Genomic DNA, 27,164 nt, shown 5'->3' with positions numbered 1-27,164 from the left:
ATTTTGAGGAGCTTCGAGGACTGGTGGAGGTTCTGAGAACAGTTACAAGTGTTGTATTTGTCGAATTTCTTTAAAGAGGTGGTAACCAGTGTAGTGAATGTCACAGCACAGGATGTAGCAGAATGCTTGCTGATATGATCAGCAGCACACTTCTTTTAGGCAGCCGACAGCTTCAGTGAGCAGAACTCGGCAAAGTGGCTGTGAAAAAAGGTAAACTGTTTTAATGATCCTCGATGTGGGTCTGCTTCAGAAGCGTCCAGTTACAGGGAGCAGTTGAACTCAGTACAAAATGAGGAGCATTCCCGATGATGAATTCTGCAGTTCAGAAGAGTTCAATGTTTCTAATTTGGGTGCTGTCGATATTGCTTCTAGTTTATATAAATTGATAGCACCTGCTTGCCTTTAATCTTCACCTCATGTCATTAACGTCACTGAATTTATTTTGCAATACTACCGACAAAAATTGAATGTGAGAGTAAACTAGAGAAACTACTAGGCTAATGTTTGTGGACCACAGTTTAAGCCATTAGAGAAAATTTTACTAATTGTTCAGCAGTGAATAGGAGTGTTTTGTACCAAGTGTCTGCTGGTTTCTGTTGAGTACAACTGGTTGCAGAATAATGTTCTGGGCAAGGTATAATTTCAAAAAAAGGCATGCACAGAATCAGTTTTTATTTTCCCCCTACGTATGTAAAAGCCAGCTTAACAGCATGTTGCCTAGTTCAGTCCATTTCAAAAGTGGTTTCCTAAGTCGTAGTTGGCAAAAGGATTTACATTTGTTAGCTCATTCATTGCAGGATTTTCTGCTATCAGCATTCTTTTAGCACTACCTGCTGATTTCTGCATTCCCCTTGAGTAGCAATGTGCTAAAATTTCAGTGATGATGGATTTTTCCTTCAGATGGAGCTTGGAGGTGATGGACAGAGGTAGATTATGTCCAGCACTTCAAACACCATCTGTGCAAGTATTTGTGCGGAGGCAAGTATTGTGGTTATGTACAGGGTTCACAAACAGTTGAGATTTCATCCAGGAGCCATATTTTCCTTTGAGGTGGAATTTTGCTGTCCTCACTTTCTCTCCAACACTATTGAGGTTTAAGGATGCCCTAAGTCCAAATTAGAAATGGAGTGGTTCATTTTGATTTTTACGTGGTGAAAATGCAAGGAAAAGGAAGGTTTGTATTTTGTGCCACAGATGCTGTGATCTCATAAGGGACATTTTGTCATTCAGCATATAGATATGCTTTCCTGAATGCAATCACCCTGAGCAGCTACAGTTTTCCCTAAAGGGATTTCATATGTAGTTGTTAGGACTTCTTATTTAAATCAAGGGGATTTGGTTCAGGCATGGATCCTGAGCATTGATTCGGTTTTCCGATACATTTGTGTGTCCGTTCGCGTGTCTGTGCATGTTGTCCAAACTTGAGTGCTTTTCTGATTTAAAGTGAGTGTGAGCTTCCCCCTATCATGCTAAAACTTTCGGGTACCATTTATCAGAAGCTCTGACATAAACTTTCAATCCTTCTTAGAGTTAAAAGGGGTGCTAGAGAATAGGAGGATTGTGGATGTTACTACTCCAATCCTACATGCCCAGTTTCAAAAAAAAGAGGTTTGAACCTGCTAGTCAGTCAAATATCAGCGTAGGAAATAGTGATCGCTTCCAATGTCAAACTGAATTCTCATTTGGGACTAGTGTGCGTTAAGAAGGAAAATCTGGAATGGATTTGTTAATGTCCAATTTTATCTGACTAATCAGAATTCTTTGCTGTAGCAGTGATTCTGCAGTGGATGTATGCAGGGATTTGATAAAATATTTGATTAAGTGCCTCTTAACAAACTTGTTCATCTCCATGGAAGCACAAGGGACTAAATGGATGGTTGTAACGTTGGTATACAGTTGGCTGAGGCACAGGGGGTGGAGAATGATGGTGTAAGGATTGAGCGAATAGTGCAGTGATCTAGTGGAGTTTGGCATGAAAGTCATTGTTTTGCTCGTCCTAAATAAATGTGAATTTGAGTATAAGGGAATGCAATTTTTGAAGTTTGTGTTTGATTGCGGGAGACATTTTAGCAACATAGGTCAGAATTTTTGGGTGAAAATGGTGGTGAAGCTGTCAGCACTCATCATTATTAAAGACTCAATCAACCAACTACTTTTCGGACCTTCACACACATGTGACAATCAACAAGAAGTGGTTTAGTTTGCTCCGCCTGTTTCCCACTGAGTGATTTAGATTTCAAGCACATAAACTGGGTAGAATGGTTTTGTTTCACAACTAGAATACAAGCTTTCAGTGGTTGAAAAAGTTGTGAACTGTCTGTTCAGAGAAGAGAATTTTTCAGTGTGACAAGTCTAAATTACTAGTAAAAATCTCTGATGTTAAAAGCTTCGCTCGCACTCTCAATTTCTGGTCACCTTGCTATTGGATTGATATTATTAAGCTGGAAAGGGTTCAAAAAAATTTACCAGATCTTGCTGGTAATGGAGGGTTTGAGTAATCAGGAGAGGCTGGATAGGCTGGGACATTGTTTCACCAGAGCTTAGGAGGTTGAGGGATGATCTCAGAGTTTTAGAAAATCATGAGGGACATAGATAAGACAGTTGTATTTTCCCTAGGGTGGGGAAGTTCAAGACGAGGGGGATGTAATTTTAAGAGGAGAAAGATTTTAAAAAAGACATGAGGGGCATCTTTTTCTATGCAGAGCAGCATGAACCTCCAGAGAAAGTGGTAGGTGCGAGTACAGTTAGAAAGTTTAAAAGGCATTTAGAGAAGTACATGTATAAGAAATGTTTGGAGAGATATGGGTCAAGCACAGGCAGGTGGGACTAGTTTAGTTTGGGATTATGGTCAGCATGGACTGGTTGGTAAGAAAGGCCTGTTTCTGTGCTGTATGACTCTATAACTCCACAAGTTCCATTTCCTCAGATTGGGAAAATAGTCTGAAATTTGATGGTAGTTAAAAACTAAAATGAAAGGAGTAATATTCACTTCTTTCTGTTTCTTTTATGTTCCTCTCCTTATCTCTCGATGACCAATCTTTCTTTCCCTATTTCACTTTGTCTCAACGGCTTTGACTTTCCAGAGAATTTAAAATTCAAACTTACGTTTCCTGGTTCTCAACTTGCATGTCTCAGTAAGGATGCATTAATCTGATTGAGAAGTCAGGCTGTTGCTTCCTCTCACAGATCCAGGAATCCCAGCAGAGGAGTCCGCCTGTTCTGGATTCCCAGTGACTGGAAGTTGCTATACAAACTGTGAAAAATCTGTAGGTGTCTGAAAAAGCTTTGAACAGTGAAGGCTATCATCCATCCCTTTGTCTGAACTATTAATCTCTCTCTCTCTCTCCCTCCCCCTCTCTCTCTCTCCCCCCCCCTCTCCCCCCTCTCTCTCTCTCTCTCCCCCCTCTCTCTATGGGCTCTTGATCCTTCCCTATGTCTTCAGCATAGATACTAGCTTTTCCTAGCTGATATCAGTTTGGAAGAAGGATCACTTGACGTGAAGCTTTAACTCTGCTTTCTGTCCACCGATGTTGCCAGGCCTGCTGAGTTTCTTCAGCAATTTCTGTTTTTGAACAACGAAGGCTGTTACTTTGCTACTGATTGCAACATGTAGAATATAGTTTATGCTGCTGATTGCAGTGTTTCAGTGGCCTCTGGGCAGTGGTGAAATGGACAGACAATTAATGATTTTGCCTTATGCAGATAAATATAAAATAATGAACTTTGCGGAAACAAGTCATGGAGAGCTAGTTTAATCAAAATGATGACATTTTGAGGTGAATCCAAACACACAATGATCTGCGACTGTGTAATCATTAATCCTTCTGGGTTGCAGGACAAGTTGATGAAGTAATTAAGATATTGCATAGAAAACTTGCCATTGTAAATAGGAGCATGTTTTAAAGTCGTTCTAAAATTTTACCAGTCTTTGTTTAGGCCTGGAATATTGTGTACAATTCTGGGCATGACGTGGTAGGAAGGATGTCGAGGCATCAGTGAGGGTGCAGATGTTGACCAGGATGGTATTTCAGATGAGAGTGGCTTCATTGATATGGAAAGATTAGAAAAGCTGTAGATGACCTCCTTAAAGAAAAGCCCTAATTCAAAGTTAGTCTTTTTTTTATCCACCATGTCATTTATCAACAGCGTCTTGTATTTCTCAAGAAAAAGGCATGTTAGTTGGGAGGGAATGAGAAATAATTTCACCCAGAGTGCTGATGGAGAGTCTGGAACGTCATTCCTAAAAGGCTGCTGAAATCAGATTTCATGGGAACCTTTCAAAATGAAATTGGACAAGTCCTGGAAGCGCGTTTATTTGCAGGATTATGCGCAAAATGCAGGGGATCTGGGGCTAAATTCAAGAAGTTCAGTTGTAATTTGGACAGAGCAGCCTCCTGAATAACATTAATTTCTGAGTTGAATAATTAAATCTTTGATTGCTTTAGGTGTCTCACTGTTGCACAGAAACTAGAAAATCAGAGCAGGAGTAGGTCATTCGGCCATTTGAGCCTGTTGCACAATTCAGTATGGCCATGGCTGATGATCCAACTCAGTATCCTGTTCCTACTTTCTCACCATATGCTTTGATTCCTTTGGCCCTAAGGACTATATCTAACTCCTCTTTGGAAACGTACAGCGTTTTGATCTCAACCGCTTTCTGTGGCAGAGAATTCCACAAGCTCATCAGTCTCTGGGTGAAGAAATACTGCTCTATTGTAGCACTCAGGTATATATAAATAACATGGGATAAAGTGGGAGCACCAGATCCTGGATCCAGCGCTGACAGATTATAAAATATGACTGTGACAGTCTCCCAGCTGGCAGCCCCTTTGCACTTGTTGTAAAATAATGAGCACAGGAAGTTTTTAATGGCCACATTCGTCCTCGTACAGAGGACAGATATTTAGCATGTAAGAAACAAAATAACATGTACCTGCAAAATTAAACATTTTTGAAGCTCAAAAAGTCTTGTGTTTTGTGGACAATAAGATGTACCTTAACATCCAAGCCCCTTAAAGTTAATTTTTAATCACTAATTTTAGCATTTTCTTTGAACTATATTTACTTTTTTGGGTCCTACAGCCCTTTGAGATCTTTGTGCCCCTCTTAGTTATGGTCTCTTGCACAGTCCCAGTTTTCATTTGTCAACTGGCAACCAATCTTTCACCTGCCTGAGTCATCAAGTCTCTAATTTGTGTGATTGAGGTAACGGGACTTGTTTGGTATCTACATTGATGTTTAGTGTCTTGAGAAAGGGTGATCAGTTGGGATAAGGTACATGGGGTGGAGACAGTCAAAGGATGTTAGTGATGCGCCTTGGCTACTCATGGCCTCGTGGTATTGTAGCTGGACTGTTAATTAGGAGACCCAGCTAATGTTCTGGGGACCCAGGTTCGAAACCTGCCACGGCAGATGGTAGATATTGAATTCAATAAAATTCTGGTATTACGTGTCTAATAATAACCATGAATCCATTGTTGATTGTCAGAAAAACCCATCTGGTTCACTAATGTCCTTGGGAAAGGAAATCTGCCATCCCTCCCTGGTCTAGCCTATGTGTGACTCCAGACCCACAGCATTGTAATGTCTCCTAATTGCCCTCTGCCTAACAATGAATGGGCAATAAATGCTGGCCTAGCCAGCGATGCTGTCTGTGAATGAATTTAAATAAAAGCTTATTATGCACGAGGAGATATTCAGCTCTGTTGAGCAGCTGTGTTTTATCCCATTCTCCCATCCAAATGCCTCTCCAAATCCCATTTAAATTAGTTAGAAGATTGAGAATTATTTTGGAAACAACCTCCACGACATGTTTAGGTAGAAGATCCAGATTCTGATGATTCCAAAGATAGCTAAAGATTTTAAATCGGTGACTTCTTGTAATCCACTCACCAGATCTCTAGCTATTCTATCAAAACCTTTCAGTGTCTTGAAAACTGAAATTAGTCTTGTTCGTCCCTAAGACAATGGTCCAAAATTCACCAACTTCTCCCTCACACTTGCATATCTCCTCTGTACCATTTTAAAGTTTTTATACTTGCTGCTGGATTTTGTGCCAACATCTTTCAGTATTCCAGCTATGGTCTAACCAGTGATCGCTTAGTTCCTAAGCACTCTGCCTCTATATATAATCTCAGACCTCAATATTGCACAGACTGGTGCTTATGTTTCTGCCCCTGCATTGTCAGTCATACTGATATTTTCAGTCTCATATTTTCAGTCTCATTGATTTAGCAGCACGATGCCTTTGAATCTTCAAAGATGCACAAAATTGTAAAAGCTTTTAAATAATTGCCACTCATTTGGGTTTTTGGAAGTGCTAGAGAAGTTACAATTTTCTTTTTAATGACACTATTAAATAAAAAAGAATGTTTGATTGGCATTTACTCATAGATTTAAATTCCAGTACATTTTGGAACAGTTTAATTTTCTGTGCCTGACTGAGCATTGTTCACAAATATAATCAGTGAAGGCGTGCTGTTTTCCATTAGGTTTTGCTTCTTTTTCATGTGCATGTTGGAGGATGCTAGTCAAATGGCAATTAGCTCTAAATGTCATGTATTAGTTCCTCTCCCAGATCTGAATTTGTATCAACTCGGAGCAATTTCACGAAAGAAGCTGTGGTGCAGTTAAAAACAAACTGTAAAGTTTTTTTGATGCAACCTATTTTTCATCTCGACACTTGGCCAGGAGACAAGAAAGTACAATCAAATGCAAATGTAGGTCTGATGCAAGTGTAGATTTCCAATTTATGGAATCAGTTACGAAACATAATATGAGCTCCAATCTGCTGAACTTGTGTGTTTTCCTTCTCGTTGTCTCAGTTACGATGCTCAACTTTTAGAAATTCAGTGGGGTGAAATGCAAAGATTGTTTTAAGGAGTGGATTGTTTCTGCTTGACAGCCAATGGTAGTCAATTTGTCAACCCCCATTTTGGGAGGTTGGCAAACTTGATCAGCTCTAGTCATTGGAATTTTATTGCACAAAACCATATCCTCTTCACTACCAATGTCTCCCAAGTTATTTCCCATTGCGTGTGATCTGAGCTCAATAAATCGGCAAATTGGGCTATTTGGAGAAAATCTCAGAGATCCAGCATATCTCCCTGAAAATTGCAAGACAAATTATTTGCATTGAAAGCAGTGAACAGTGTGCGCTCAATTGTTGTTGAAAACATAATGAGCATTGAGTTTAGTGTAGTGAATTAGTTGCATCCTCTGGTAGTTCTAATGCAGTCACTGAAACATTTAAAGCAATGCTTTGTCTGACACCGTTAGGGGATCTGGACCAATTAGGTGCTCAGTGATTTTCGAAGAATCAAGAAGTATCTAAGTGGGAGTAATCATACATCTATTTGTTGTAATTGTACCTTTCTTTGGAAAGAGAGAGTAGTTTGAACAAAAATGAACTTGTCTACATTTAGTTTCCTTGGAAATACTAATAGAAGACTGCCTGTGAAGGAGCAGAGTTGAAGGTGTGTGAATCAGTTTGAAGAAAGGCCACAATTAGAACCCTTGGATGGGCCTTGCTAACATTTCCAAATAAGGAACAGATGGAGTACGTTATTGTTGTTCAGTTACATTTTCTATTTGCTTGTAAATTGCTCAAATTTGGAAATCTGCTGATGTTCATCGAGACAGCTTCATACTGATGTCTGTCTGTGCTGCTGGTGTCACAGTGCAGCAGGATGGGCTTGCATCATGTAAATCTAAAAGCAAAAGAAATACTGCATAGATGCACCTGATAAAAGTACAATTTCAAAGGAGCCTTGCAACAAGGGGCTACAGTAGTCCTAACTAAATTTCTTTTTCATAATCCGTGCATGGTCTTTTATATCACTTTTATGATCCATATTAGAGCCGCAAGATCATATGGAGGTGATCTGATAGAGCAAGAGAATGCTTCCTTCGAATTCTGTTTTTGGGTCTAAGTAATATTGGACATTGCATTTTTCAGGATCACACCAACTCTGTAATGTAATGGCAGTCAGTTTCATTGGGGTTCACATTCTGAGGAATTGATCTTTAACTGTTCAGCTGTGCGCGGTCTCAAATTAATCTTAAGTAGATTGAAGAGTGACTCTCAGATCAGGCAGTGAGTATATTCACAGTAATCACCATTTTGAATTTGAATAAGGAAATTTGGTAACTCAGTGGACCTTCGAAAATGAAAGGTTCGGCTGCAAAGAGCCTCCATCTAAAGCTAAAACTGCCTTCTCTTTCAGATACTGTCTGCCGTGTATCTCCAGCATTTTCTGCATTTAACACTTTTTTGTTGTACTTTTTCATATTCTCCAAGGCTTCCTTAGCATAATGCAGTGATATCGCCTTTTTTCCAAGTACAATTACTTTGTAGAGTCAGTTCAGGCAAAGCTTAAATTGAGACTACTTGCTTATTTATTGGTTAAAAGAAAGAGCACCATGCAATTAATGTTGTGGTCCATACTGTTTCAGTTTTTATCATCTGTGCAATCTAATATTGACCGTGTTATTAAATCCAATTAACATTGGTTTAAAATGTCTGATATTTTATGTAAATTCTGTCATTAATTGAGGCAAAGAAATCTATGGAACCAGAAAATTAAGTTACTCAGTTGGAATGCAGAACACTGAGGAAATTTAACAGTTTATGAAAAAACCAAAGTAAAATAAAAGCCCTACCCACTAGACATGGTGGATGTTTCATTACAGTAAAACTATAAGGTGTTTGGAAAACCTTTTATTGTTAATTTTAAATGAATTCTCCAAGGCAGACTAGAATTCCTCACTTTTCACTCAGAATTACCATAGGTAATATGTTTGATGCATGATTTATCCTTTATTGCATTGTGGGTTCCGTTTGTCTAAAGTTCATAATAATTATTTTTCCACCTTACATTCACTGAACTTGCTATTCATAATGCCATTTCGTCATTCAAATTTCTCGAAGCCTGCACTCTAGCCCAAGTTGCATTCATAATTGCTATTTCCTTTATGTTGCTGGACTGAGAAGAACAATAGGCTAGATGCAACAATAAGGATAGCAATGAGGCCAGCAGGACTCTCAGTTATGACTGAGATAAATCAGGTAGGCATTTTCAGATGCCCCCACATGTCCATTTAAATGTGAAAGTTCATGGTTTATTGTCAGATTTGACCTGCTGTCACCAGTAGCATGAAATTGGAACACTTGTTTACTGTTTCCACTTTAAAGACAGATAAATTCAGAGATGGTGCATTCAAGCAGAAGTGCATTCTTAACAATGTGAAAAGTAATCATTAGTGTTGAGCAATCTCGCTGATCATAGAAAATGACTCGTATAAATGTGGCAAAATGTGAAAAGAAAGTAGGTAGTGTTGGAGATTTTAAAACAAAATTGCACTTATACCTTTTTTGTTTCTTTAATCATTCACCCATTTGTAATTCCCAAACTTTGCATTGATTTAAATCTAACGAATGTTTTCTGCTTTGCACTCCCTGGTTTGGACTCTATCCGCGGCTGATTAGTTAAGAGCCTTTCTGTTATTTGCCTTACTCGTAGATCCTATAGGAGAGCCTGAAGCAGGAGGTCGGATGATTGTTTAGGGAGATACTGTGCTCTAAAACCTGCAACACCTTTGTCTTCAAGGTAACTGGAGATAGGTGTTCTTTTGTTGCTGAATACAAAATTCTGACTAATATTTTTCCATTGACCAGGGAAATGGGAATGACTTTAATTTATGATTGCTTGTCCTTACTCAAGCCAAGACAGAATTCATTCCTGTCTGGTATTAAGTTAGTCTGAAGGGTGGTCCCCAGACCTTGTTTCTTTTGGATTCCAATTTCTGAAATAAACACACAGCAAAAATCCTTTTAAGATAAAATAAAGATAGGGTTTATTAACAAAACCTCCAAAATGTGGGAAATTGCTTCACTGCTCCATTCACATACAGTCATGAAGTTACGGAGGTCAGGAGACTGAGAGATTATAAGATAAAAGCTTCAGTCAGCCAGAAGCATTAAAAATCATTTCACATGAGTTTTATAGCTTCCTGGAGTAAGTGTCCAATGATACTACTGTCAGTGAGCTAAACCTGTGTGTCTTTCTTATTTCTGGCAGAGAAATTGGAAACTTAAGCAGTTCAACCAGTTGTAATTTCAGATGTGTGACAAGGACAGGCATTTCAGGAGCTGATGGGCCATCCCTTGGACTTCTTGAAACTTCGTTAATCTAACAGTGCAGCTTTACATAACCCATCAGTACCGCAAGATGATAAGATGATTTTAAAAAGCGTCAGTGCCCATTTTAGCGTTAAAGGGTCTTCATGTATTTCTTTGACCGGAGATATCTGGAAGCAGAAAACTTGTTCACAAATCCTGGGTGCCAGCTGTAGCTGGACGGTCAAACCAATGCAAGGGTTGAGAACCTTCTGGAAATGCAATCATGTGATCAGCCTTGGCCATTTTATCAGTCAAGCAAGGTTGCCCATTTTTATGCGAAACAGAATTTAAACTAAAAAATATAGGAAATTATGCCCTCTCTGCGGATCCAGATGAAAACATTCGGCAAATTCATAACTCCCTAAGACATAGGAGCACAATCAGGCCATTCATCCCATCGTTTGCTTCACCATTTGATCATGGCTGATAATATTTCTCAACCCTCTTCTGCCATTTCCCTGTAACCCTTGATCCCCTTATCAACCAAGAACCTGTCTATCTCTGCCTTAAATATACTCAGTGACTTGGCCTGTGTAGGCAGTTGCAGCAATGAGTTCCACAAATTCACTACCCTCTGGCTGAAGAAATTCCTCCTCATCTCAGTTCTGAAAAGTTCGTCCCTTCACTCTGAAGCCATGCCCTCGTGTCCTAGTGTCTGCTACCCGTGGAAAGATCTGCTGCATGTCTGCTGTATCCAGGCCTCTGGGTATTCTGTAAGTTTCAATGAGATCACCCTTGTCCTTGTAAACTCCTGTCAAGTTCAGATCCAGGGTCCTCAACCGCTCCCTCAAGGAGCCGAAGTTGCTATGGCAACATGGTCTTTGACACACAAGGGTGTCGTCCTGAGCTATGATTAGTGATGGTCGTCACTCCTATTTCTTTTCATCGTATGACTGAGCAGGAATCTCTCCCACTCCATTGGCAAGTGTAGGCAGAGTTGTAATTACACCTTCCTTGGCCACAGAGTCTTGAAGTGGGACTTGAAGCTGAAACCTCTGGCTCAGAAACACCAATGCTACCCACTGCATCTAACCCTATCGCAAGACCTCCATAGAAAGAAAATGGCAAACATAATCTGGAGCAGCATCTTGGTGCAATGAAGTGATTCTGTGGGTTTTATCACAGAAGACTACATATTGTAGAATGTGTAATTGCACTTGTTACTACTTGGGTGGTGGGTGCCTGGAGCGCGTTGCCAGCAGAGGTGGTAGAGGCGGGCACGATAGCGTCATTTAAGATGTATCTAGACAGATACATGAATGGGCAGGGAGCAGAGGGATACAGACCCTTGGAAAATTATCGACAGGTTTAGATAGAGGATCTGGATTGGCGCAGGCTTGGAGGGCCAAAGGGCCTGTTCTGTGCTGTAAATTTCTTTGTTCTTTTCTTTGTTCTTTGTACATTCATCCCATTCAACCTGTGTTTTTAAGATAGCATTTGTTGTTCGTGATTTTGTTAATAATAACACATTTCCATTGAATGTATTTATAAAATCATTTCCTCTTACTGTAAATGTCTATCACAATAAGATGTACTTCCTCCCGCATTATATAAAGTTGAAATGAATTGGAATGATGCATATCTATTCATATCAGATACTGACCCTAGAATTCACTGTCAGTAGAATGCAGTCCCAGGCATATACAGCAGGTAGATTTTGTAAATACCATGTGCTAGATCTAACACACTTCGGTGAACAAACAGGAAGATCTTCCCTCGTGTCTGATTTTTGATAAATGGCACTTATCCTCTAGATGTCCGTGGTAGTACGTAGAGGATGTTGAGAATTGAAAGTTGAATTTGTTGAATCAAAGGCATATTTCCACTTAGAAGGCAATTGGTTTGAACAATCCAAATGGTTTGATGAATAGACTTTTTGCAGGTTTGTTGTTTTAACAGTCATTTCATTTTACAGGAAATATTTTGTATGCTACGATTCATAGCGTAACCTTTTTCCTTTTGGAGATTTGAATAAGTTTAAGGAACTGTGGTTTGCAACAGTCATACATCTAAAAGCTGTTTGACCATAATTTGTTCTGATTGTGTTCAAATTGGAAGCTAATATTTTAAGTTATCAAGTTCCCAATGCAGTCAGACATTTGAGAAAATTGCCTTTCCAAGGACAATCACAATTAGCAAACATTATCAAGGAGAACATTGCTACTCGTGCTGCAAGTATTCAGGCAACCTACCACAAGCTAGACAACCTTGATAGTGAATGTTAAGCAGAACATTTTTGTTTAAAGGTATCTGAAAGAAATGAAGTGGCCAAAGGAGAGGCTAATAAAACGTAACACTTATAAATGTATGGATGCAGACACTGGGCTGAGCAAAAGTTATGTGCAACATAAATGAGCATTGATTAGTCAGATGAAGGGACTTGCTGACATTTACTGACTGAAACTATTCTCAATAAAGCAATTAGGAATCAGGATAATGTGTTAAGACAACTTTGTAAGGATCATTGATTGTACAATGACAGTTTTATATGGCTCCTCTGTTTATGGCTCCCCATTAATAATACCCTTGGCCTCCATACATTAGAAAATCATGTAATGAAGGACAACTGAATTAATTGCTGGAATAGTTCAATAAGAGTGCCATCAATGTTAACTAGAGCAGATTTTTCTGTGGATGCAAGGTTAACGATGAGAACAATTGAATATTTCAGTAAGGTGACATGCAGGAAAAGCAGCAGTGAGAGACACAGCAAAGACTGCCATATTAAACACCATCATTCTGTTATCTTACCTGTTGAAGTTCTGTTTAAAAGAGTAAGAAGGACGATTGAAACATGGTCTTGTGAATGTGCCCCTACCTTTGGGCCAGAAGATCAGAGTTCTAGTCCTGCCTGCCTTGGTAGTGTGTCACATTGTAACTGAACAGGTGGATGAACAATAATTAGAAAGGATGATTGGGGCAGCATTATTCCTCAGCAAAAAAACTGCCAGTAGTTGGTTCCACACACATCAAATGGAGAGGTGGATTGCTTGCTGAATATTTCAGGAGTTATGAAAGGATAAATCAAAATGTGAGCAATTGGCAAGTTATAGAAACCTGCTCATGACAGTTACTGATCTCCTCATCACTCTGTTATTTGCCCTCTTGCACAGGAGATTACTGGGAGAAGTGAGATGGGCTGTGATTCATTAGCTGCTTGCTTTCTGGTTTTGTACTTCAAGCTATAGACTACATCCTGAAGGGATTCCTAATTTGTGTGAATCCACCTCTTGAAGATGAATATTGACCTGATTATGTTGTGAAATGATTTTTGAGTTTTTTTTTTGTTTGATTCCATTCCTTTATATTTTACCCTGACAACATCGAAATGTAGCCACAATGACCAGAGCTAGTCTGGGTGGCGTAGAAAAAAAAACTCCTGCCATTAGCACCTCCCCGATCCCAGATCAATGCCTTCATGCTGACATTTACAACAGATTCCACACTGGCAAAGCAAAGCTGCATATTTGTAGTTTTAAATGTTCGTGGCAGCTCAGGATTTGGGATTCATAGCTGTGTGTCACTCGATGCACTCATCCATAAACTTGGCATTCATTTTGTAGATCCCTGACTGATTATCTGGAAACTGTTTCTGATTGTGAACAAAATAAGGAATTGGTTCTGACTCCTCAAGCAGAGCTGCTTCCACGTGCTAAGTTCATGAGCTCGGCCTTGCTTGTCCAGCTTCTGGAGGGAAAAGTGTATTAATTTCAATAAGTTACTACCTGATTGAATTAATGTTGGAGGAGCAAGCACCAGTCTTCGCAATGTATCAAAAATAGCTGGCTGGATTAGTCCCAAGAAGTGTGACGCTACAATATGAACAGGTATTATAGTCAGTTAGTTACTGCCTTATTTCTGCTTTCATTGCTATAAGTCTGAAGGATGTATAGGCATCACTTTTTCACATTGAATTAATGTATTGAAATAAAATTCGAAGTGTACACACATGCACTGTAGTGAAAAAGCAGAGAAACTAGAAGCCAAAGTGGTCCATTTGGCTCTGCGAGCCCTTTTCATCGTTCAAATGATAAGGCTGGTCCTCTACCTCAATGCCATATTCTTGCTTTCTCCCCATAGCCCTCAATTCCTTTAAAATCTAATAATTTATCTCATGTCTCCAGGTTGGAATGCTTAAAAGCAAACTATTTCCAGTTTTCTGATATTCTGGAATGTACAATGAGATTGGAATATCTCATCACAATGTGTGATCTGGTAAACACCGTAAATTTAAGTGTTTACCTGAAACACAACCATGTCAAACATTATAAAGTAGCAATAAAAAGAAAGTTTTCCTACTCAAACCTTGCATCTTCCGTACTTCCATTCGCAAAGCACTGTATTAAAATAATGCTGATGGTATTGAAGATCACCTCTGAAAATCCAGACAACTAGTGTTTCCAAAAGTACATTTCTAGACTAGACAGGTTGGGGGTATTTAACTGCACATTGGTTTCAGTGTTGGTCTGTCATTTCAGAGACTTGTCATCCTCTTCCTCATTTGAGTTGAAAGGTTAATATATGCTGGCTGGAAGAGTATGACCTGAGCCAGTTGGGGGCATGGGCTTGCGGTAGAGAACTGTCCAAGGGCACAGGGCAGCTGATACAGGAGAGGCATAAACTTTATCAGTTGTATGCTGTTCTGAGATTGGGACTGAGTTGACTATTAGGGTAGATTGTGGAGTTCTGTGACAACCCAGCCTTAGCTGCACAGTGCTGTTCATGGGTATCTTGAATGGACTGCCTTTGGATCCTCTGTAGTTATCATCTTTCATCTTTGAGCTTGAAACTTAAGTAAAAAGATACAATGCCTCGAACCTGCAACCTTGGGTCTGAGGCCATGCCAGATTTTGAATATTTTCAGATAGAACCTCTTGTGGAGGGATGTCGCTGGTCGCTTGTCTGAACCACACTGTGCTATCACAGTGCCTCGCCAAATTTTCAGCTTCTGAAGGGAATGAGTATCAGTAAGTTGATTGTACTAGAGAAATCAATGGAGCAGAAAGTTGATAAATTGCCACGACCTGATGGTCTGTATCTAGAGTTTTGAGGGAGGTGGCTGTGGGAATAGATGGTGTTTGTGATACTCGAGAAATCAATGGAGCAGTAAGTTGATAAATTGCCAGGACCTGATGGTCTGTACCCTAGAGTTTTGAGAGAGGTGGTTGTGGGAATAAATGATGTTTGTGATTATCTTGCAAAGATCTGGCAATTCTGAACTGATTCCTATGGATTAGAATGTAGCAAATGTCTCGCCACTATTTAAGAAGGGGGTGAGGGAGAAAACCGGGAACCGCAGACCTGTCAGCCTCACACCAGTGGTAGGGAAAATGCAAGAATTTGTTATAAAGGAAAAGATAAATAGATCCCTGATTGGGCATAGCCAGCATGCATTTGTGAATGGGAAATCATATTTGGCAAAATTGTTTGAACTTTTAGAAGCCGTTACAAACAAGATTGATGGAGAGCCAATGGGTATAGTATATTTAGATTTTCAATGTTAATAAAGTTTTCTGCAAGAGGCTAGTTCGAAAAGTTAAAGAATGTGGTATAGGAGGTAATGAACTAACTGGCATGAATCAAGGACTTGCTAATGGGCAGAAAACAGAGAGCAAGAATAAATGGGTCATTGTTATATTGACGGGCTTTGACTAGTGGGGTACTGCAAGGACTCAGTCCATGAACCCCAGCTGTTAACAATGTATATCAATCATTTGGATATGGAGTTCAAATGGAATATTTCCAGATTTGTGAATGACGCAAAGCTCAGTAGGAATGTGTGTTGTTAGGAAGATGTAAAGTGACCTGAGGAGGATTTGGACAGGTTTAGTGATTGGTCAAGATCATTGCAGAATATAATGTGGAAAATTGTGAGGTTATCCACTTTGGTAGGAGGAACAGATGTGTAAGAGCATTCGTTAAATGGCAAGACGCTGTACAGTGTAGATGTGCAAAGGGACCTAGGTTTCCTTGTCACTTAAGGCTACCATGCAGGTGCAGCAACCTGTAAGAAACTCACAATGTTTGTCTTCATTGCAAGAAGGTATGTGTCTTCCTTGAATTTTTTAGGAGTTAGGTTTCACCGCATCTTTAGAGCTGCTTGCAGTCCTGATCTCCTCACCTAGGAAAGATATTATTAACATAGAGGGAGTGCGTTAGAGATTCACCAGACTTGTTTCCAGGATGGCAGGCCTGGCCTTTGTAGAGAAGGCACACTGGATCTGTATTCTGTAGAGTTTCAAAAGATGAGGGGTGATCTCATTGAAATTTACAAATTACTTAGCAGGATAGAAGCGGTTTATGCAGGTAAGATACTTGGCCTGGTCAAGGAGTCTAGACCTGGGACACCACTTGAAAAGAAAGGGGTTTCACTGAGGTATGAGATGAGAAGTTCTTTTGCTCAAAGGGTTATGCACCTTTGGAATTCCCTATCACAGACAGTTGTGGAGTCTTAGTCTTTGAGTTTGTTTAAGATTGATAAATGTCTACCTTCCAGTAGGACAGGGTTGTAAGGATAGTGTGGGGGAGAAAGTATTGAAAAGTCCATTCAGGCATGATCGTATTGGCTGGTGGGGTAGACTCACTGGGCAGAATAGCCTATTCCCATTCTTGTGTTCTTATGTCCTGCTTTGCTGGGGCTGGCGTCACAGACTAATATCCATGTTTTGCCAACATTTATAAAGTTATCACTAGCTATCTTGCCAAGATGATAGTCTTAAAAATGAAAACTTTCAAATGGAAATAATCTAAACGTGATCTTGAAGCCAAGTGATGGGACTAACTTCCCTTTGGCAACTTTATTATATTGTGGGATTGTTCTTCAAAGAAAAATTGATGATGCACTGTCTTGGGAACACATGGACTTTGTAGTTTGTGTGGGTGACAACCTCATGTTTTATCATTGATAAAGGTGCAGGTACTTGTTTTTGTCAATTACTACCAGTCAACTTCACATTTTATAGAATGTGGTCAGTCTATTTTTGTCTGCCTTTCCGTAGTAATTCCTATTCCAAATCTTTGACCAAGGATGTGACATCAGTGTACTTCCTGTCCTGATTCTTCATGATACATACTGTATCATAAGATACGTGAAAGTAGCCACTTCCCAAATCACGGGATGCTATGTTGCAGCTTTTCATTCCATGGAGCAGAGCTGTGCATTGTGTTAATTGGTTCTTGATTACTTCCAACAGATTACCTTCCCTAGTTGCAACGTTTGATATGTTAAGCTATTTGAAGTTGAAGCATCAAATCATGAGATGTTGAATGTTGTGTTGAAGTTCGGACTCAGCACCTGCTTCCTTACTCCATAATGAACTGCTAATACTTTTCTCGAACTTAAGGGAAACCTGTAACTGTGTAGCAACATCTACACATATTTTACAGAAGTTGATTTACATAGTAATCTATAGACCTCTTGAGATAAATCTATTGATAGAGGATCACTACTGTCCATGTGAAAGAAGGGTGTAGCAAATTTGTTGTGGTTTGTAAAGGCATGCCGTGTGCTGTGAAAAAATGTGTTGTTATGTCAGATACAGGAACATGCCCTCATAGTTCTTCAGAATTGTTTTCTCTTCAATCCAAAACCAAACCATTTGATAGATTTTTTTTTCATGGTCATAATTGGACTATTTACCAAACTTGTACAGGCTTTTCTTCATTCAGGAGGTATTTTTTTCCCTTGCGTTTTTCTTTGTGCACCAATCAAGCAGAGATTAAAAGAAAACAAGGAAATTTAAAGCTAAGTTTTAAAATCCCTGATACAAAGTATGCATGATGATGATAAATGTATTGTATTGCAAGATAATAATTTGTGGAGTATGGTTTCAAGACTTTGAAATATCAGACTTCTAACATGGTTGATTCTTTGTGCAGTAGTAGCTTCTAATGTAGGAAAAGACAGATTTCACTTGGATACGTTCAACACATTTCAACATCCTCACTAACAATGAACATTTTTAATCTGATGCCTGTCTTGCCTCTCAGTGCATGCTCTGTTATCTGGTGAAAGCAGACTGCTTTATAAATATAATTAGTCATGATGTGTCATTGGTAATCTAGTTTATTCACCTTCCTGTTAGAATGGGGACCTTCTGTGCCTTTCAACTGACCAACTTTAGGCAAAGGTGAAGTCGTGACTTCGGAGCTTTGAATCCCGTAAGGTTTAAAGTTGGAGGACAATTGCATCAGTAAACAATGTACACTTCGTATGGTCGAGGCACGAATAGTGACAGGTAAAGACAGACGAGTTGTCAACCAATTAATAATATGTGATGCTCCTCAATTCAACTGGTCAAAGGTAACACTGCGAGACTTTGTTTGTGGAGGTACTTCTCTTCATCTACAAGCATTGCAAGCTGCAAATCACGTACACAGATGTAAAGAAACTGCACAGGAGCTAAATATTATGCCGAAGATCATCACCTGTTAGTGGCATTTGAGGCCAAACCCCACCCAATGGTGCAGATAGCCCTGCAATAATGCCTACTTTTAATTTACCACCGGAATGTGAAAGCAACATTGAGAAGCATGGGCCGAATGTAGAAATCAGGCAATTCATCTTTTCCACTGATTTGATGAGTGAGAAATTGTGTACAGTTTGTGGAATCAATCAGAAAGGTTTATGCTAAGGATTCAAATTGAAAATGCCCCCCTTTCAGTCTCATTTGGAAGGTGGAAGATGCACCTGCAGAACTCTGGTTGCGATATGACAGCAAAATAAATAAACCCTTTGAAAACTGGAATTGCTTTCCCTCAGGAATGAAATCCGAGTGATTGACAAGTTATCACTAATTCACAGGATCTTGGGTATTTTGTGTGTTTTGGGGTACTATTACCTTATTTGAAAGATTGTGATATGTAACTGACTAGCATTGGGAGGCATGATGACATGTTGGGTGAAGAATGTGTACAGAATAAAATTTCTGTACATTTTTTAACAAACTGTAGTCATTCAGCATTCAGACATGTAGCTGGAAGGGAGATGGTTACGTTAACATTGCCCATCATTCAAAGGTTGCTGATATTTGTCTGACCATAAAGAATAGCTTGGAGGTCATGTTCATGATTTCTTCCTTCATGAAAGGTCAAGCTAAAGGCAATGGAAATAAAAACACATTGAATCCCTTGTAGAATCACAGAATCCCTACTGTGTGGAAGCAGGCCATTTGGCCCTTGGAGTTTGTGCCAACCCTCTGACCCAGACCCACCCCCTCCCTATCTCTGTAACCCTGAATTTCTGCGACTAATCCTGCATATCCCAGGGCACTTCGGGTAACTTAGCGTGGCCAGTGCTCATAACCTGCACATCTTTGGACTGTGGGAGGAAACCCACGCAGACACGGGGAGAATGCGCAAACTCCACACAGACGGTAACCTGAGGCTGGAATTGAACCTTAGTGCTGTGAGGCAGTAGTGCTAACCATCGAGCCATTCTGTCACCCTTGGCTTGTATTTAGAATGACAGAAATCACATGTTGCATTTGCCTTCTTTCTCCCCAAAAGTGGTTTAATCAAATCCTTAAGGTTCCAAAATGACATCTAGGGTATGTGTACACTCTTTTGAAAGGAAGAAACAAAAACAAAGTTGCTGGAAAAGCTCAGCAGGCCTGGCAGCATGTGTGAAGGAAAAAAACAGAGTTAACATTTCAGGTCCGGTGAACTCCGAACAGGATATGAAGCATGGCTGATTCTGTATTGTTAAGGTGCCATGTGGATGCACTGCAAACTGCAGCAAATATACAAAGCAGGCAGATGGCAGTGTCAATCAGCAGGCAACACTGAGTTGAGACCAGTGTTATTCAGTGTTTCAGTCAATACCTGCATTGAACTGTGGACTGTTGAATGAACATCAAGCAGCAGAATAGGCCACTACCCAGTGCTATTAAAGGATCAGCAAATACATTACGTACTTAAGTTGATTTCTTCTGGTTGTTGCTGCAGGTCAACACTTTGTTTGTTTTCCATAGGTACTTCAAATGTCCACAGTATATGAGGTGACACGTGCTGAGGTACATTTTCCTGAATGCAAGGCTTTTGCATTAGCAATAGCTCACAGGCATGAGTGTGCTTGTTAGCACTTTAAGAATTGAGTTTAACTAGGAGAATGAATGGAGGCCAAGCTTCTCAAAGTGTGAGGAGGGAGAGAAGGTTTCTTAGCAGGAAGCCTTACCTGAGCAGGGAGAAATTCCACCACCTAAATCTCAGTCCTAACCCAAGTTTGCAACTTCAGAGCTGAGCAGGGATCAAACTGTTGATGGTTCTACCAATAATTCTGTGGATAACTCATTATACATTGGTGTTGCAAATATTCGCAATGATTTGTGAATTCACATTGCACTGCAACGTAAGGGAAGATGCTGAGGCTGCCGATCCAAAGAGAGAGAACATCTGCATTGTCTTTTGTCATAGGGAAGCAGTGGAGCAAGCACAAAGTTTTTGAAGGGTTTGCACCTTCCCTATGGTGCATGGTGCAATTGAGATCTCAGACATTGCTTCATGAGTGCCACATGCCAACTCTGCCATGTACCACAACTCAAAGGGATTCAATTCTGTCATGGTGCAGCGAGCAGGTGACCACAGGTAATGTACAGCTGACAGATGAAATCGTGGTAAGCAGGCAGCAGTCAGGCTGCTTTCATTTTGAGACTGTGCACTGGATATCTGTGTTTATCTCAATTACCACAGCAAATCTTAAGATGACAACCAAAAGACTGCTGGCGAAAGTTGTCGTCTTATGACTCATGACTTTGGGTTACATCCCACAGGCTTGGTTCGCATGACTGTGAAGATGATCATGCTCCCTCAAGAGAGGTGATAGAGTAGCTATCAGTGTGATGAAGCAACAGTTGTCTGTCTTGTGAATGAACCCTCCATTACTTGCCTATTTAGGTCTTAAGCTTTTCAGAGGTCTGCTGACTGACACAGAAGCTTGTCGCCAAGCGGGAATACAATATGGATGCCACCGGCTATCAGCTGAGACACTCGAGGAGCAAGAACAGAAAGAGAGGCAGCAACTTGAACAATTCCTTCCTGCCCAGACTGAACATGAAGACTTAATTTGAGCACAATACCACTAATGTCAACTCTGTTCCCCACTCCCCAGTAGTCTCCCGTTCCTGGGTGGCAGCATTATGTGTGGGTGGCAGGAAATAGCAAGGGCACTACCAAGTGCCAAAGTTTGGAGAGGGGAGGGTGGAGGGGAGAATGAATGCTGTCATCCTGAGAAAGAGTAGCTGGTTCATGCTCCAAAGAGCCGCTGCACTTGTCAAACACTAGCAATCAATCACCGTAACCAGTTGGAGGGCAGAATGATGTGACAGGTTCCTCCTGAGCCCTCTGATCCTCAGCCATAATACTGACATTGTGAGTTCACATGTTATCATTCTGAGCTCCGACTGCGGCTTTCAGACTTTCTTTTTTTCCCCCAGAGGCTGCTTGTGCTGCATTGGAAGCTATGTGTGTCATGCATCAGATGCTGGGTGCACTCGTGAGTCAGCCATCAGTTCCATACTGGAAAGAAAAGCTCCAGGCACTGTGGCCACTTGATGCAGCACAGGGTACTAAAGGGATGAACCAAAATCTTGTTATGATGCTATGCATATACATGAAGCTCTGAATCCCATGAGGAAGTACATTTTAAAAGTAGAAGTCCTGTCCGTAGAGCCATCTGATGGTGTTCATTCTGCTTCTTTGTCTGAATCTTTTAAACTGCTTGCATGATATTGCCAATTAGTTGTCCATGTTGGTATTGCACTCTTTCAAAGGGCGACACGGCGGCTCACTAGTTAGCACTGCTGCTTCACTAGGGACCCGGGTTCAATTCCAGCCTAGGGTGACTGTCTGTGTGGAGTTTACATGTTCTCCCAAGTCTGTGTGGGTTTCCTCCCACCGACCAAAGATGTGCAGGTTAGGTGGATTGACCACGCTAAATTGCCCTTCGGGATGTGTAGATTAGGGGGATTAGCCATGGTAAATGCAGGGTTATGGGAATAGGGTGGGGGAGTGACTCTGTGGGATGCTCTTTAGAGGGTCGGTGCAGACTCAATGGGCCAAATGGCATCTATCTGCACTGTAGGGATTTTATAATTCTATGAAGATTACTTGCATAATATTCTAAATTGTTGTCACACTTCAGTCCAGTGTCACTGACCTAACTGCGAATTCCACCTTCAGTTGATCTTATGTAGATTATGGGCCGAGATCTTGCCAACAATGAATTCATTGCAAATGTTATCTCCATCCCAATGCTCTCCAAGGTCTATCACACTTGATTTCATCTTACAGGCCACGACAAAAATAAAACCCATCCATGCTGGATTAACAAAATATGAATTGAAAGCCCACTTCAATAATAGTGGTTCTCAATTGTTTTCCTCCAGTTCATGGACCTCTCCTGATGCAAATATTAAAGATTTCAAAGAACAAATGGAATACATTGTGTTTCAAGCACTTCATTTGAATTTATGCTAACTTTTATTAATATTAATACTAATATTCATCAGTGCTTTAAAAAATGTTACCAATTGTCTAATTCACTTTCATCGAACTCAGTAGCATGAATAAGATATTATACCCCTGTTGTCTTAAATAAATGAATTTAAACGCACTCTTACATAATATGTACCAGTGACATATATACATTGGTTGGAAGTAGCAATCCATTTTGAGTTGGTTACAATAGAAATGCAGAAAATGTTTCCATGGTTAGGAGTTTAGACAAAGTCAATAAATCACATTCCCATCAGACATGGTGAATAGACATGCATGTCTGATTTAACTTAGAGCCTCTTCTATGATTGAACATCCAACTCTTGACATTTGTTCCTTTTAAGTATCTTAATGGTTCAGCATAATTAACTAGATCACATGTAGATTGCCAACGGCACTGTTCTGAAGGACAAAATGTCTCTTGCTTAAAAATAATGTTCCCTTTGGTACCTTATTTTATCTGGATGAAACACAGTTTGTTTCTTTCAAAAAAAAAACTACTTGTTTTAAAGAAAGTGGAGTACAATTTTTGTATGTAGAAATGTATTCAGTAAGGAATATTTTCAAAAACGGTTTTGCAGTAGTTTGACAGAGCTGGTGTGATTCTGTGACACACGTGTTCTCATGCTTCATTCAGAAATTCAGCTTTTATGCAAACCCTGCATGATACATCAAGGTGAAGCTTGGGTCTGTGAGATTCAGAGTGTTTCTTAACTCTAATCCTCGAATTTTGGCTGGATGTTGTGAAACAAAGGCTAGCTACTGGAATCTTGTGTTGAGCATCTAGATGAGCTGGACAGCAAAATAATGATGGCGGTGACAAATAAGAGAATTCATCACCAATGTTTCTGTATGTTTATATAGAATTTCAAAGCAACCAAAAGATATTTATCTGCAACAAAAACAAAGTTTCTGGAAAAGCTCAGCAGGTCTGGAAGCATCTGTGAAGAAAAAAAACAGAGTTAACACTTCGGGTCCGGTGACCCTTCCTCAGAACGGACGGTGGCTGGGAAAACGTCAATTTATATGCAGAAAATAGGGAGGTGGGTGGGGTAGGGAATAAATGATAGGATAGAGTCCAAAAAGAGAGAAAGACAGTTCGACAGACAAAGAGGTTGCTAACGATCAGGCTGGGAGGGTGAAGAGTTGTTAATGGGGACTGTTAGTGACTAACAACAGGGGGTGTGTAATGGCAGGCTATGTGGTAACAAGGCCTGGTGTGTGGGGTGGGGGGCTGGGACATGGGAGAGTTTAGGCCCTAAAATTATTGAACTCCATATTGAGTCCGGAGGGCTGTAGGGTCCCCAAGCAGAAAATGAGGTGTTGTTCCTCCAGCTTACGTTGGGCTTCACCGGAGCACTGCAGCAAGCCAGAGACAGAGATGTTGGCCAGAGAGCAGGGTGGTGCATTGAAGTGGCAGGCAACAGGTAGTTCAGGGTCTTTTTTGCAAGCAGAACGTAGATGTTCTGCAAAGCAGTCACCAAGTCTACGCTTCGTTTCCCCAATGTAGAGGAGACCACATTGTGAGCTGTGAATGCAGTAGACCAGATTGTGGGAAGTGCAGGTGAAGTGTTGCTTCACCTGGAAGGTACGTTTGGGCCCTTGGATACTGGGGAGGGAGGAGGTAAATGAGCAGGTGTTGCACCTTCTCTGGTTACAGGGGAAGGTGTCGTAGGGCTGTGGGGAGGTGTTGGGGGGTGAAGGAAGTGCGGACCAGGATGTCCTGGAGGGAACGGTCCCTACGGAAGACGGACAAGGGAGGGGAGGGGAATGTGTGTCTGGTCGTGGCGTCTTGCTGGAGGTGGCGGAAATGGCGTCTGATGATCTTCTGGAGGTGGATGCTGGTGGGATGGTTGCTGATGATAAGGGGAACCCTATTGCTGTTGTGGGAGGGAAGAGAGGGGGTGAGGGCGGAAGTGCGGGAGATGGGTTGGACCTGGTTGAGGGCCCTGTAGATAATGGAGTTGGGGAATCCTCAGGTTGAGGAAGAAGGTGGACAAGGAGGCTCCCTTGTCAAAGTTGGCCTCATCTGAACATATGCGACATATCTGAACATATCTGAATCTGTTTATGTCTTAAATGAAATACAAATGGCCACCACCAAGAGAAGTGTGGCAAGATATTTAGTGCAAAACTACTAAAAACAAAACCCATAGAAACATGTAAGCATGTTTATCCTGTATCTTGCAAACCCCTTCTTGAAACTCTTCAAACTAGTCCGAGATAGAAATGAGGCTCCCTTCAGAGTTGAAAAATATCACAACACTATATGAAGGTTTGTAGAACCTTTGACTATGGAATATCCCAGTTTCACCTGTATCTCTTTCTGTGAATGTTGTTCCAGATTTCAACTCTGATGTCTCAACAATATCATGGCGGATATGTTTGGTTGGGTCCACTCTGAATTTTGATCCAGGTGAAATATTGAGAATCCACTTTGAGGCCATGAAGAAAAACAGTGAAGGCCAACACGTTGATGAACTTTAGAGATCGGAAAATTGACCTTTGATTCTGAAAGCAAATAGAATATGCAAAGTTCCTGGTGAAGTCTAGCTGTCCTGGCAAGTTTAGCTAAATTATCTACAACTCCAAGATGAAATATTAAGAAGAATGATTGCTTGAGTAATTTTTCATCATTTTTTTTCATTGATAGCAGAATCCAATAAGGGTGTTTTCTGGACTAGCTCTGTCTGGCCTGTTGTTTTCTGTTAGGTTGAAAGGAGCCATATTGGAGTGTGGTTTGGGAGAAGAAGAATGCTCTGAAACAGACTTTGGAACAGTTCCTATGGATAGGAGGGTAGCTGAATAACATCACACTATTTTAAAAAGGAGGTAGAGGGAAAACATGGAATTATAGACCAGTTAGCCAGACATTGCTAGTAGGCAGAATGCCAAGAGTCCGTTGTATAAAACCCTGAATAAGAGAACTCTTGGAGAACAGTGATAGGATTGGACAGAATCAGCAAGGATTGATTGAAGGAAAATCATCTCGAGAAAATACTAGATGTTTTCAAGGATGCAACTTGTAAAGTTGATAAGAGGGAGCCCATGGATGTGGTTTATTTGGGCTTTCAAAAAGGCTTGTAAATTAGTGGATGGAATTGGGGATAGTGTACTGACATGGATAGAGAACTGGCTGGCAAACAGGAAACAAAGATGAAGAATCAATGTGTAAATTTGAGTGAAGTTTGCGTAGTGGGATTCCACACGAATCAGTGCAAGGACCTCGGCTATTGTCAAAATATATTAACAAATTTAGATGAGGGAATTAGAGGTAATATCTTCAACTTTTCAGCTGACACAAAGTTGGTTGGGAGTGTGAACTGTGAGACAATGCATACAGAGGTGCTTCAGTGTGATTCGCACAAGTTGAGTGAGTGGGCAAGTGCCTGGCAGCTGAAGTGTCATGTGAAATTGTGAGAGGTTCTCTACTTTGGTAGGAAAAATAGAAAGCACATTATCTGTGTGGTGATAATTTGGGAAAGGGGAAGGTGCAGTAAGACCCAGGCGGTGTTGTCCACCAATCGCTGAAAGTAAGCATACAGATTCAGAAGGTAAAAGAGGTGAATGTTATGTTGGCCTTCATAGGGAAAAGATTCGAGTACAGAAATAAATAAGGATGTCTTGCTGCAATTGTACAGGCCACTGGTGAGACCATACCTGGAGTAGTGTGTGCAGTTTTGGTCTCCTTACCTAAGGAAGGATAAGGCCAGAACTCACATGACACCGGGTTATAGTCCAACAGGTTTATTTGAAGAAATGAGTTTTCAGATGTTAGTGAGATCGGTGTTATCAGACACACAATTTCTAACTAAAAAAATCAAAGGGTCACACCACTGGTGAGGATATACTAAACAAACCCAAAAGGCTGTTAAATCTTTAATCACTTAGAAGGTTTTAATTGATTAATATGAATATGTAAATCCCTAAATTGCTTTGAAGGCACTGTCCTGTGAGAACTAAAGGTTTTATCAGTGTAAAGAAGAGATGACATTTTAGGTCAGACACTGCGTGTTAGGTGTGAGGCCTTGTTTAGAAATTTTGTATTTTGTTTTGCAGTCAGACTGGTTTTATTTCTAAAGTAGGAATTTATAAAATACAACAGTGACTGACTGTCTGTAAATTGTGTGCTTTTTGAACAAAATAGAATGTATCTGCAAATACAAATTCACCCCATAGATATGTATCCAATACTACCTCTCTGACTAACACCTGAAGGAGGAGTGAGGCTCCGAAAGCTTGTGCTTTCAAATAAACCTGTTTGAACTATAACCTGGTGTCGTGTGATTTTTGATCTTGTCCACTCCGGTGCAACACCGGCATCTCCACATCTAAGGAAGGATGTTCTGGCTATGGAGAGAGGCAGTGAAGGCTTACCAGACTGTTTCCTGGGATAGCAAGACTGAAGTATGAAGAGAGATTGGATCGGTTAGACATGGAGTCACAGTCTACGTGGTAGGCCATTTAGGCCTGAGATGAGGAGAAATTTGTT

The 27,164-nt window shown here is 40.5% G+C and overlaps 1 long non-coding RNA gene across 1 annotated transcript in view; it reads left to right on the top strand.

Annotated features, from left to right (window-relative positions):
• The window catches only part of LOC109928767, a 79,217-nt gene extending 52,519 nt beyond the window's left edge, over positions 1–26,698 (top strand). The window contains exon 3 of the long non-coding RNA XR_007262609.1: positions 25,017–26,698. This is a non-coding gene — a long non-coding RNA (uncharacterized LOC109928767). The remainder of the gene's footprint in view (positions 1–25,016) is intronic.
• The last annotated feature ends 466 nt before the right edge of the window (positions 26,699–27,164 follow it).

The sequence above is a fragment of the Rhincodon typus genome, chromosome 8 (genome assembly GCF_021869965.1).
Source record: "Rhincodon typus isolate 14 chromosome 8, sRhiTyp1.1, whole genome shotgun sequence".
Classification (NCBI taxonomy): Eukaryota; Metazoa; Chordata; class Chondrichthyes; order Orectolobiformes; family Rhincodontidae; genus Rhincodon; species Rhincodon typus.
Note: the sequence above shows the minus strand (reverse complement) of the source record. Positions and strands in the feature narration are given on the sequence as shown.